The sequence below is a fragment of the Cebidichthys violaceus genome, unplaced genomic scaffold (assembly GCF_023349555.1).
Source record: "Cebidichthys violaceus isolate CVI_PGR_0920_01 unplaced genomic scaffold, fCebVio1.0.p SCAF_52, whole genome shotgun sequence".
NCBI lineage: Eukaryota > Metazoa > Chordata > Actinopteri > Perciformes > Stichaeidae > Cebidichthys > Cebidichthys violaceus.
The window spans coordinates 1,192,272-1,205,415 of record NW_027176728.1 but is presented as its reverse complement, the minus strand read 5'-3'; the positions used below and the strand labels follow the sequence as shown (position 1 = coordinate 1,205,415).

Below are 13,144 nucleotides of genomic sequence, written 5' to 3'. Positions count from 1 at the left end.
GACTCAGGCTTAGACAATAATAATTAAAGCTGCAAGCAGCGATGTACGGGCCCTCGCACCTTCCCGCATCTCGGCCGTACTGGCGGGACGCCAGCAGACGCGGCCGCGAATGTCTTCGACCATCGGACAACGCATCCCGGAGTTAAACAGATTTTTCCCACTGGACTCTGTGATGCTGGAAATTATATAGTGCAAATATTCCACCAGCATCCACTATGTGGCCTTAAATTGGGACAGATTTGAGGAGTCCAGTGGAGATACATCAGCTTGTTGTTTGATGGTGAATCACGTAAAATAGCCGCCACGCCGCGGCTACACCATTCCATCAAACATAAAGCTTTTAGCAACTTTTAATTGCAAAGGTCTTTAGATTGTACTGACCAAATTTGAAGTGGATCTGACAAAGTCCCTAGGAGGAGTTTGTTTAAGTATACCGACTAGAAATCAAGGGAAAATTAACACAAAAATCAAAATGTCTGACTTCACGTTAATTTTAGAGCATGTTCCCAAGAGACTTTGTTTCAAGTCTCCATGTGATACATGTACGTCCTAAATTTCATACATGTAGGTCAAACATAGCACTGTAAGCTTCCTTTTTCATGGCGAATGACGCATTTCCACAGCAACAGCGTTTAACGACAATTCACAATATTCATGATGAAGCATCATCAATGTCTTACGGCTTATCATACCAAATTTGAGACTGATCTGGGCAACTTCCTAGGAATACATCAAAGTATAAAACGTATAATTTCCTTTTGCCAGTAAGTGGCACTATGACTTTGTGAAAATATTGGCATGGAAATGTGCTCAGGCCTGGACCAGCATCATGCATAAGAAATTTGGGGCAGATTGAATAAAGTACTTTAGAATTACAACAACTTCCTCTTTCATGGCGAACGGCACGAAATGTGCGTGACATGGGCGCTACATAAAACAAAGGTCGTTCAATGTCAGTTGACCGTTTTCGCAATTTTTCATCATTAAATTCTTTAGATCATTCTGACCAAATTTGAAGTTGATCGCATAAATTCTGTGGGAGAAGTTTGTTAAAGTACAACGCCTGAAAACGATGATCACACAGAATGCCTAAAAATGCAAAAAATGGGAGTATTACTGTATCGCTCCCTAGTGGTTGTATGGAATAAAAATGTGTAGGTATGTTACAGAACACAATGTGGACATATGCTACAGATTTCGTGATGATAGGCCACATGGTTTTGAAGTGTTTTATATATATATATATATATATATATATATATATATATATATATATATATATATATATATATTACTTTAGAAGGCCACAAACCTATGAAGTTCATTGGTTCATATATTCTTAATGCAATGAGGTATCAACAAGCCCTTGGTAACTTTTATTGATATAGATCCAATAATGATCCATAGCAAATTTGGTACCAATCAATCTCAGCTTGTAGGAGGAGTTTGTAAAAATGTGCTGCGGGAGTATGGGGTGAGGGGGCCACTTCTGGGGGCCATCCAATCCCTGTATGCCCAAAGCAAGAGCTGTACCTGGGTTCTCGGCAGTAAGTCAGACTCGTTTCCGGTGAGGGTTGGCCTCCGCCAGGGCTACACTTTGTCACCAATCCTGTTTGTGGTATTCATGGACAGGATATCGAGGCGTAGTCGTGGGGAGGAGTGTTTACAGTTCGGTGGGCTGAGGATTGCATCGCTGTTGTTTGCAGATGATGTGGTCCTGATGTCTTCATCGTGCTGTGACCTCCAGCACTCACTGGATCGGTTCGCAGCCGAGTGTGAAGCGGTTGGGGCGAGGATCAGCACCTCTAAATCTGAAGCCATGGTTCTCAGCAGGAAACCGGTGGATTGCTCACTCCGGGTAGGGAATGTGTTCTTACCCCAAGTGAAGGAGTTCAAGTACCTCTGGGTCTTGTTCGCGAGTGAGGGAACAATGGAACGTGAGATTGCCCGGAGAATCGGGGCAGCTAGGGCGGTATTGCAGTTGCTTTACCGCACCGTTGTGACGAAAAGAGAGCTGAGTGGCAAGGCAAAGCTCTCTATCTACCGGGCAATCTTCGTTCCTATCCTCACCTATGGTCATGTGGACTGGGTCATGACCGTAAGAATTAGATCGCGGCTGGGATGAGACCCCGAGGGAGGACCAGGACCAGGTGGAGGGACTATATCTCCAAACTGGCCTGGGAGCGCCTCGGGATCCTCCAGTCAGAGCTGGCTGATGTGGCCCTGGAAAGGGAAGTTTTGGGTCCCCTGCTGGAGCTGTTGCCCCAGCGACCCGATAAGCAGTTGAAGATGAGATGAGATGAAGTTTTTCCAAATCCTGTTGAGTCATTGGCATAGCAGGCGAAGTACATGTTGAAATGGCGGATAATCTGACGGAGAGGGAGGATGTTGATGATGAAGAGGAGTGGTTGCGTCGGTAGATGATGTATGATCTGTGGGTGAGGTAGAACTGGAGCCAGTTGAGTGCAGTGCCTTAAATACAGAGGCATTCAAGTTAAGAGAACATGTTGTGATGACAGTATCAAAGGCTGCACTCAGGTCAAGGAAGATTAGGATGTTAAGGGCTCTGGTGTCAGCAGAGATGAGGAGTACACAGTATACAGTTGAGTTGCAAATTTGTAAGTGCTTTTGGGGGCTTTTGCAAGTTATTTTGGTGTAAAATGAGTTAGATTAGTGCAGTGGTTCTCAAACTTTTTCTGTCACGCCCACTTTGGAGGAAGAAAAATGTTCATGCCCCACCGCCCCAACAAAATTGTAACAAAATGGTCCATGTTGAATTTTTACTGAAATAACAATATTTTGAGACTCCTCCATCTGTGGTTTTTCAAATAATAGAATAAATAAAATTGCAATCACTTTCAAGTAAACTAGATTGCTCCATCAGACAAAAACAAATAAAATGTGCAGTCACTTTGTTAGAACAATGCAGATAAAGTTAAAATATTGGGCAAAAAAGAGTTTTACTGTGTTTTACACTGCATATCTTTTCAAAACAACAATGATGTGCAACCTGTGCAAAACACAATTAGTGCATATGTGTGTGAGCCATCAAGTTTTATCAGTGTTAGTGGCTGCAATGAGCCTGTTTTTCACTAAAAATCTTTTTAAAACGGGGTTGCAGACTTGATACGGCCACTCTCAATTCATGCTCAATGTTGAGCTTAGATCTGTATTTTGTTTTGAGAGATGCAACAGCAGAAAAGCCGATCTCACGGAGGTAGGATGTGGCGAAGGGAAGCAGAATGCCCACAGCCCTCTGTCCAATGAGTGGAGCTTACATGTGAGTCGCCAAGGATCTTGGCCGTCGCGCATACGTAAGCGTAACCTGTTAACGGTGTAACGTAAACATTTACACGAAAGTACAGGTATTTCGCCAAGTATTTATTTATTACTTAGTTTTATGTCCATGTACTTTGTACTTTTGTAATATGTGAAGTTCTCATTAAAGTTCTTGAAATAAAAAAAATCTGCATTTCCCCCTGCGCCCCACCTGTAATAACACTGCGCCCCACAGTTTGAGAAATACTGGATTAGTGATATGATTCAATGTTTTTCATATCTAAACATCATAATCTATAGCTGTTTGGGGCCCTTTTTGTTGGGGGCCCCAGGCAGTTTCCTACCTTGCTTAACAGTAAAGTTTGTCACTGGTGTTGCTTAGAACCCAAGGATGCGCAGTGTTGAGTGTGAAGTTGAGCAGTATGAGCCAAATATTTGATGGCTGTAATTCTCTGTGAGAAGTGGACATAGTACTTGTTATAATTGGTTACTTTCTACCGCTGTATCTTAATCAGATTGGCACGTCATGATTTCACGAAGGAGACATTGCGGTCGAGTTCTTCAAATGTATTTGTTTGCACCATGTGAGCACCATCAGTCAAGTGCCATTGTATTTGAGAGAAAGTAGACAGCTTTATGGCCAATGCCTTCAGAACTTGGCAACTCACACCAAAACTATCTAGATTAAGAAATGGCACTACAGGTAAGAGGGAAAATATGTATTTTTGATTTTGGAGTGAACAATTATTGTTGGTTTTGGTTTTTACATGGCAACTATACAATCCTCCCATCCATCCATTCATCCATCCATCTATCCATAAACAAATCCAATGGCTATTGGATTCCTGGAATGAGCCGAGCAGTTGCGTCATATGTTCGCCAGTGTGTGACTTGTCACAGACTCAGGAGACCTCCAGAAGATCAAAAAATGAGTGACCTTCATATAGAGCGTGTTGAGTCCTCCACTCGACCCCTCACTCATTCCCCAGAGAGGACTTGGCGTCGCGTACTGTATCTGGCCAAGCAGTTCTGTATCTGGCCAAGCAGTTCTGGAGTCGGAGGAAACGAGAATATCTTCACAACATCATGGCAAGGCAGCGCTGGCATCCACCAATGAGAAATCTATGGGTGGGGGACAGGGTGATGGACATTGATATACTCTTGCCCAGAGGTGAATGGAGACTCGCAATGGTCCTAGTGGTAAGGAAGGACTGAGTGAAAATGTCATTGGAAGATAAGAGACTGAACAAGAAGGGTGAGACGCCTTGGAAAACTCTCCATAATGGAGCGCCCAGTGCAGAAGTTAGTTCTGTTATTAGAGGCTTTTTAAGTTCATGTCAAGGACATTGTCGCTCCTAATTATTATTAGGAGATCATTCATAGATCATATGATGTCATATGAAACATTCATCATTTTGTGGGAGTGTAAGTAACCCAATTCGTGTTTAGCACTCAATTTGTTGCCTTTGTTACATGTTTGTGCCTGTTTCCTACATTTGTTATGTTTTTTTCTGTTTTAAGATGAAATGCTTTTATTTTGAAGGCAGCTCTCTGAGCTAAAGGAGGAAGTTGAATGTAAAGTTTTGAATGTAAACGGTTAACGTATTTTAAGAAGCTATTGCGTGCCAGACAAATATTTGATAGCTGGAACTTTCTGTGAGAAGTTGTCATAATAACTGATTGTTTACTTTTAAACCATATCAAAGGCACTGTTTAATCAGATAAATCCAATGAAAAAGTATGAGAAACATGTACGTGAAAATACTAACTGCTCACAACAGCAAGGTCCGTGGATTATCTTGACTTTTCCAAATGTATTTTTGGCAGCTTTGAGTTTACTATTTCCGGACATCACAGCTGTCAGGCAAAGCTGATTTCCATTGTGATCCAACATTATATTAACAATATTTGTTATTTAATTTCATGCTTTTGTCTTTTCCTGCTCGTTATCCCAGCACCAGTAACTATGAAGGGATCAGTTGTGCATGCTTTGTCCCCTGAGAATTGTGATGTTATTGTGACATTGACATTTGAGACAATGGAAGCAATAGTTCGTGTCAGGCACAATCCCCGTTGTGATATGATCACAACATATCACCAAGGTGACCAATTGCTTTTATAAAACAGTCATCATTCAAAGTTGAATACTATTTCATTGACAAAAAATAAAGTTCACATGAAAATAGGCCCTTTTTGGCTGGCTTCCTGCACATACCCAGTTGGTTGCTATGGATGCGGTTGCTATTGAATGTTGCCTACACTAGCAGCTAGCATATTTAATTTTTTCTTCACAAGTTAGCGTAACATTAATTTTATTATTTGGTTCTTTATTTGCATCATTTGTACGTCGACATTTATTGTGCAACCACCGAGAAACTGGCTCAGCAGACTGAGCTTGTTGCATGACGATGTTAAAAATTGTCAATTGCGTGAGTCTCACAGTCTATGTGTGAGAGTTGGCAGCCCTGGAAACACAAGATGTTCGAGATCTGCCTTTTAGAATGTGCAAAGAAAGACAGGTGTTACTCAACGAGAGCTTAAATAACTATCAACTAAAATATGAGGGATTAACCAACATAAGTCAGTTGTATGTGAAATGTTTGCCAATGAGTGTGCCAGTTATTTTAAGAAGCTATTGCGTGCCAGACAAATATTTGATAGTTGGAACTTTCAATGAGAAGTTGTCATAAGAACTGATTGTTTACTTTTAAACCATATCAAAGGCACTGTTTAATCAGATAAATCCAATGAAAAAGTATGAGAAACATGTACAGTTGTAGTCAAAAGTTTACATACACTTGTAAAGAACATAATGTCATGGCTCTCTTGAGTTTCCAGTTATTTCTACAACTCTGATTTTTCTCTGATAGAGTGATTGGAACAGATACTTCTTTGTCACAAAAAACATTCATGAAGTTTGGTTCTTTCATGACTTTATTATGGGTTAACAGAAAAAGTGACAAAATCTGCTGGGTCAAAAATATACATACAGCAACATGAATTAGCAATTTTGGTGACTTAGAAAGTTGGGTCAATGAAATGAGCTTCATAGCATGGCCTCTTAACTTCTTGTGAGTGATTATGAGTGACTACAACTGGTGACTTCTCTGAGGCCATTTAAATAGGGCTCATTGGATACAAACGCCCACAAACGCTACAATGGGAAAGTCAAAGGAGCTCAGCATGGATCTGAAAAAGCGAATCATTGACCCACACTTGAACAAGTCAGGAAAGTCACTTGGAGCCATTTCAAAGCAGCTGCAGGTCCCAAGAGCAACAGTGCAAACAATTGTTTGTAAGTATAAAGTGCATGGCACTGTTTTGTCACTGCCACGATCAGGAAGAAAACGCAAGCTATCACCTGCTGCTGAGAGAAAATTGGTCAGGAGGGTGAAGAGTCAACCAAGAACCACCAAAAAGCACATCTGCCAAGAATTAGAAGCTGCTGGAACACAGGTGTCAGTGTCCACAGTCAAGCGTGTTTTGCATCTCCATGGACTGAGAGGCTGCCGTGCAAGAAGGAAGCCCTTGCTCCAAAAGCGGCACCTTAAGGCTCGACTGAAGTTTGCTGCTGATCACATGGACAAAGATAAGACCTTCTGGAGGAAAGTTCTGTGGTCAGACGAAACAAAAATCGAGCTGTTTGGCCACAATGCCCAGCAATATGTTTGGAGGAGAAAAGGTGAGGCCTTTAACCCCAAGAACACCATGCCTACCGTCAAGCACGGTGGTGGTGGTAGTATTATGCTGTGGGGCTGTTTTGCTGCCAATGGAACTGGTGCTTTACAGAGAGTAAATGGGATAATGAAGAAGGAGGATTACCTTCAAATTCTTCAAGATAACCTAAAATCATCAGCCCGAAGGTTGGGTCTTGGGCGCAGTTGGGTGTTCCAACAGGACAATGACCCCAAACACACATCAAAAGTGGTAATGGAATGGCTAAATCAGGCTAGAATTAGGGTTTTAGAATGGCCTTCCCAAAGTCCTGACTTAAAATCCCATTGAGAACATGTGGACAATGCTGAAGAAACAAGTCCATGTCAGAAAGCCATCAAATTTAACTGAACTGCACCAATTCTGTCAAGAGGAGTGGTCAAAGATTCAACGAGAAGCTTGCCAGAAGCTTGTGGACGGCTACCAAAAGCGCCTAATTGAAGTGAAAATGGCCAAGGGACATGTAACCAAATATTAGCACTGCTGTATGTATATTTTTGACCCAGCAGATTTTATCACTTTTTCTGTTAACCCATAATAAAGTCATGAAAGAACCAAACTTCATGAATGTTTTTTGTGACAAAGAAGTATCTGTTCCAATCACTCTATCAGAGAAAAATCTGAGTTTTAGAAATAACGGGGAAACTCAAGAGAGCCATGACATTATGTTCTTTACAAGTGTATGTAAACTTTTGACCACAACTGTACGTGAAAATACTAACTGCTCACAACAGCAAGGTCCGTGGATTATCTTGACTTTTCCAAATGTATTTTTGGCAGCTTTGAGTTTACTATTTCTGGACATCACAGCTGTCAGGCAAAGCTGATTTCCATTGTGATCCAACATTATATTAACAATATTTGTTATTTAATTTCATGCTTTTGTCTTTTCCTGCTCGTTATCCCAGCACCAGTAACTACAAAGGGATCAGTTGTGCATGTTTTGTCCCCTGAGAATTGTGATGTTATTGTGACATTGACATTTGAGACAATGGAAGCAATAGTTCATGTCAGGCACAATCCCCGCTGTGATATGATCACAACATATCACCAAGGTGACCAATTGCTTTTATAAAACAGTATTCAACTTTGAATGATGACTGTTTCATTGACAAAAAATAAAGTTCACATGAAAATAGGCCCTTTTTGGCTGGCTTCCTGCACATACCCAGTTGGTTGCTATGGATGCGGTTGCTATTGAATGTTGCCTACACTAGCAGCTAGCATATTTAATTTTTTCTTCACAAGTTAGCGTAACTTTAATTTTATTATTTGGTTCTTTATTTGCATCATTTGTACGTCGACATTTATTGTGCAACCACCGAGAAACTGGCTCAGCAGACTGAGCTTGTTGCATGACGATGTTAAAAATTGTCAATTGCGTGAGTCTCACAGTCTATGTGTGAGAGTTGGCAGCCCTGGAAACACAAGATGTTTGAGATCTGCCTTTTAGAATGTGCAAAGAAAGACAGGTGTTACTCAACGAGAGCTTAAATAACTGTCAACTAAAATATGAGGGATTAACCAACATAAGTCAGTTGTATGTGAAATGTTTGCCAATGAGTGTGCCAGTTATTTTAAGAAGCTATTGCGTGCCAGACAAATATTTGATAGCTGGAACTTTCTGTGAGAAGTTGTCATAATAACTGATTGTTTACTTTTAAACCATATCAAAGGCACTGTTTAATCTGATAAATCCAATGAAAAAGTATGAGAAACATGTACGTGAAAATACTAACTGCTCACAACAGCAAGGTCCGTGGATTATCTTGACTTTTCCAAATGTATTTTTGGCAGCTTTGAGTTTACTATTTCCGGACATCACAGCCGTCAGGCAAAGCTGATTTCCATTGTGATCCAACATTATATTAACAATATTTGTTATTTAATTTCATGCTTTTGTCGTTTCCTGCTCGTTATCCCAGCACCAGTAACTACAAAGGGATCAGTTGTGCATGTTTTGTCCCCTGAGAATTGTGATGTTATTAGGGCCCGAGCACTGACGTAGTCAGAGCGGAGGACCTATTGTTATTCTAATGTTTTTTATTATTATTATTAGGGCCCGAGCACCGACGTAGTCGGAGCGGAGGACCTATTGTTATTCTAATGTTTTTTATTATTATTATTATTAGGGCCCGAGCACCGACGTAGTCGGAGCGGAGGACCTATTGTTATTCTAATGTTTTTTATTACGGCCCGAGCACCGACGTAGTCGGAGCGGAGGACCTATTGTTATTCTAATGTTTTTTATTACGGCCCGAGCACCGACGTAGTCGGAGCGGAGGACCTATTGTTATTCTAATGTTTTTTATTAGGGCCCGAGCACCGACGTAGTCGGAGCGGAGGACCTATTGTTATTCTAATGTTTTTTTTTATTATTATTATTATTATTATTATTATTATTATCGTACCAGTTTAATCGCAAAAAGGAGGTGCTTGGGATACTGGGAATCTTTTGAAATTTGGCACAAAATTCAATCGTGGTGAAAATTCCAGTATTATTGGGGTGTCCAGCTGCGGCATGACATTTTGGCTCGATAGCGCCCCCTACAGAGTAGCCCCAACTTTGGGTTTCACCTAGCTGTATGAAATTTGGTAGGTATGTGGAACGTGATGGGACACACAAAAAAGTCAAAAAGAGGTATATCCTAAACCAAACAGGAAGTCGGCCATTTCGAATTTTATGACGTTTTTGGACCGTTTCAAGGCGCCGTACTTTAACGAACTCCTCCTAGAGATTAAACCCGATTGCCTTCAGATTTGGTCAGTATGCTCTTGAGACCTTGGCAGTGAAACGATACTCAAAGATCAAAAAGTTATCGAACTATGTGTCCGTGGCGTGGCGGCAAAAAAACACCATTCGCCATGAAACAGGAAGTTGTTGTAACTCGGCTGTACATTGCCTAATCTGCTCCAAATTTCTCATATGTCATAACATCCTGACCCTGAACACATGTATATGACAATTTAGAATCATAGTAATAGCGCCATCTAGTGGCAACAGGAAGTCATAGGTTGTGTACTTTGACACCCTACTGCTCACAGATTAATCGGATCCCTCTCAAATTTTGTCACAAAAGCCTTAAGACCTTGATAATGCTTCATTGTGAAAATTGTAGGAAGTTGTCGAAGCGTGGCGACTCTGCGAATTTCGATCCTTCGCCATGAACGAATAAACTGATGTAACTCGACTCTGCATCATCAGATCTTTACCAGATTTCACATGGTTGATTAAACTCCAGGCCTGAAGACATCTGCAAGCCAATTTTGAATCATAGTCATAGCGCCACCTACTGGCAACAGCAAGTTAAAGTCTTTATACTTTGGCTTGTTTCTCTTAGTTGGAAAATCAGATCAACATCAAATTTGTTCCACACAAATGTAAGAAGTTCATAATGCCAGTTCTCTAAGCTTTTGATGTTTCGTCGAACGCCGTTGCCGTGGTAACGCAGTCTTCGCCGTGAAAAACGATGGTCATTTGGAGAGGTTAAAAAAGCTCGAAACACAAGCAAACTTGACACACAGATCACAAGGCCAAACTGTAGTTCTATAATATGATTTTATTCAATCAGAGTGTTAAATCGGCTCAATAGCGCCCCCTACAAAATTTCGACGAAGCAGCCCTCGCAGTACGTTTCACATAGATTAACAAAATTTGGTAGGCACATGTATCACATGTGGACTTAAATAAAAGTGTCTTGGGGCCATGCCCTAAACCCAACCGGAAGTCAGCCATTTTGAATTTAGTCTGAATTTCTAGTGTCGTTTTTTCAATTTCCAGGCGCTCTACTTTAACGAACTCCTCCCAGGGAACTAATCAGATCAACTTAGAATTTGGTCAGAACAATCTAAAGACCTTTGTGATTAAAAGTTACTCAAAGCTTGTTGTTTCGTGAAATGCCGTTGCCGTGGCGATGCATTCCACGCCATGAAAAACAAAGGTGTTTTTGAGGGGCTAAAAATACTCAAAACAAAATCAAACTTGTCACACACATTTAAAATCCTGACTGTAGTTATCTGATGTGATTTTAATGCTTCAGAGTGGCAACTCGGCTCGATAGCGCCCCCTACAATATTTCGACGATGCAGCCCTCGCAGTACGTTTCACCTAGATGTATGAAATTAAGTAAGCAGGTGTATCACATGTAGACTTAAAAAAAAGTCTTAGGGGTCCATGCTCTAAACCAAACCAGAAGTCAGCCAATTTGAGTTTTGTATGAATTTCTTGTGGTTTTATTTCCTTTTCCAGGTGCTGCACTATGAACTCCTCCTAGGGAAATAATCCGATCAGCTTAGAATTTGGTCAGAACAACCTAAAGACCTTAACGATTAAAAGTTACTAAAAGCTTGATGTTTCATTGGATAAGATGGACTTGGTGTCCCGGCAATTTTACATGATTCGCCATCATCCATCAAGCTTTTGTAACTCAACCTTACTTTGTCAAAACTGCCCCAAACATGACATGCTTGATTGCTGTCGTGATTTTAGGACTTCTGCATGCCAATATTAACTCATAGTCATAGCGCCACCTACTGGCAACCACGGACGTAAACAGAATTCTATAATAACAGCGGCCCAAACAGGGTTTGTGGGCACACCATGAGAAAAAGATTTCTCTGATCTAAATATGTGCAAACTAAGATGCTTGGAGAACAAAAGTTAATCAACAGTGTTTTTCAAACCATGTCAGTGGGCATTAGTATAAATGATCTGTCTAGAGCTTCTACATGAGAATCAGGTTAACTGTTACAATGAATGCTTCACACTACAATCTAAAGTTACAGAAGAGCTTAAAATGAAAACAGTGTCAAATTAAAGTGTTCAAGTAAAAACAAATGACACTGCTGTTCTGTTAACTTTCATGTAAGTCCAAATACAATCAGTAGGACACTGCAGGGAGTTGAACTCCATCCCAGTAACCTGACAGTCTGTTATGTTACAAATACTGAAGCACATTCACACGTTCATTTTCGTAATGATCTTAACAGGCTTACATTTATGATTGTATCGGAGGTACACTCAAAACATTTGAGGCTTAAGACCTGGCAACATGGTCTTGCTATGCTGCTGGTCGACGCAGGAAATATCATCTAACTTGTGCATGCAGTGTATGATGGTCACAGAAATGCATTGCCGCATCAACCAGAGTCCTGCCAGTACCCTCGACGTGTGTGACGTTGCGAGGGCCTGATCAATGCTGCTTGCAGCTTTAATTAGGGCCCGAGCACCGACGTAGTCGGAGCGGAGGACCTATTGTTATTCTAATGTTTTTTATTATTATTATTAGGGCCCGAGCACCGACGTAGTCGGAGCGGAGGACCTATTGTTATTCTAATGTTTTTTATTATTATTATTATCGTACCAGTTTCATCGCAAAAAGGAGGTGCTTGGGATACTGGGAATCTTTTGAAATTTGGCACAAAATTCAATCGTGGTGAAAATTCCAGTATTATTGGGGTGTCCAGCTGCGGCATGACATTTTGGCTCCATAGCGCCCCCTACAGAGTAGCCCCAACTTTGGGTTTCACCTAGCTGTATGAAATTTGGTAGGTATGTGGAACGTGATGGGACGTACAAAAAAGTCAAAAGGAGGTATATCCTAAACCAAACAGGTAGTCGGCCATTTTGAATTTTATGATGTTTTTGGACCGTTTCAAGGCGCCGTACTTTAACAAACTCCTCCAAGAGATTAAACCCGATTGCCTTCAGATTTGGTCAGTATGCTCTTGAGACCTTGGCAGTGAAACGATACTCAAAGATCAAAAAGTTATCGAACTATGTGTCCGTGGCGTGGCGGCAAAAAAACACCATTCGCCATGAAACAGGAAGTTGTTGTAACTCGGCTGTACATTGCCTAATCTGCTCCAAATTTCTCAGATGTCATAACATCCTGACCCTGAACACATGTATATGACAATTTAGAATCATAGTAATAGCGCCACCTAGTGGCAACAGGAAGTCATAGGTTGTGTACTTTGACACCCTACTGCTCACAGATTAATCGGATCCCTCTCAAATTTTGTCACAAAAGCCTTAAGACTTTGATAATGCTTCATTGTGAAAATTGTAGGAAGTTGTCGAAGCATGGCGACGTGGTGTCTGCGAATTTCGATCCTTCGCCATGAACGAATAAACTGATGTAACTCGACT

The 13,144-nt window shown here is 41.0% G+C and overlaps 1 pseudogene; it reads right to left on the bottom strand.

Moving 5' to 3' along the window:
* Positions 1-13,144, bottom strand: part of LOC137888158 (retinoic acid receptor alpha-B-like) — a 236,078-nt pseudogene that overhangs the window by 114,415 nt on the left and 108,519 nt on the right.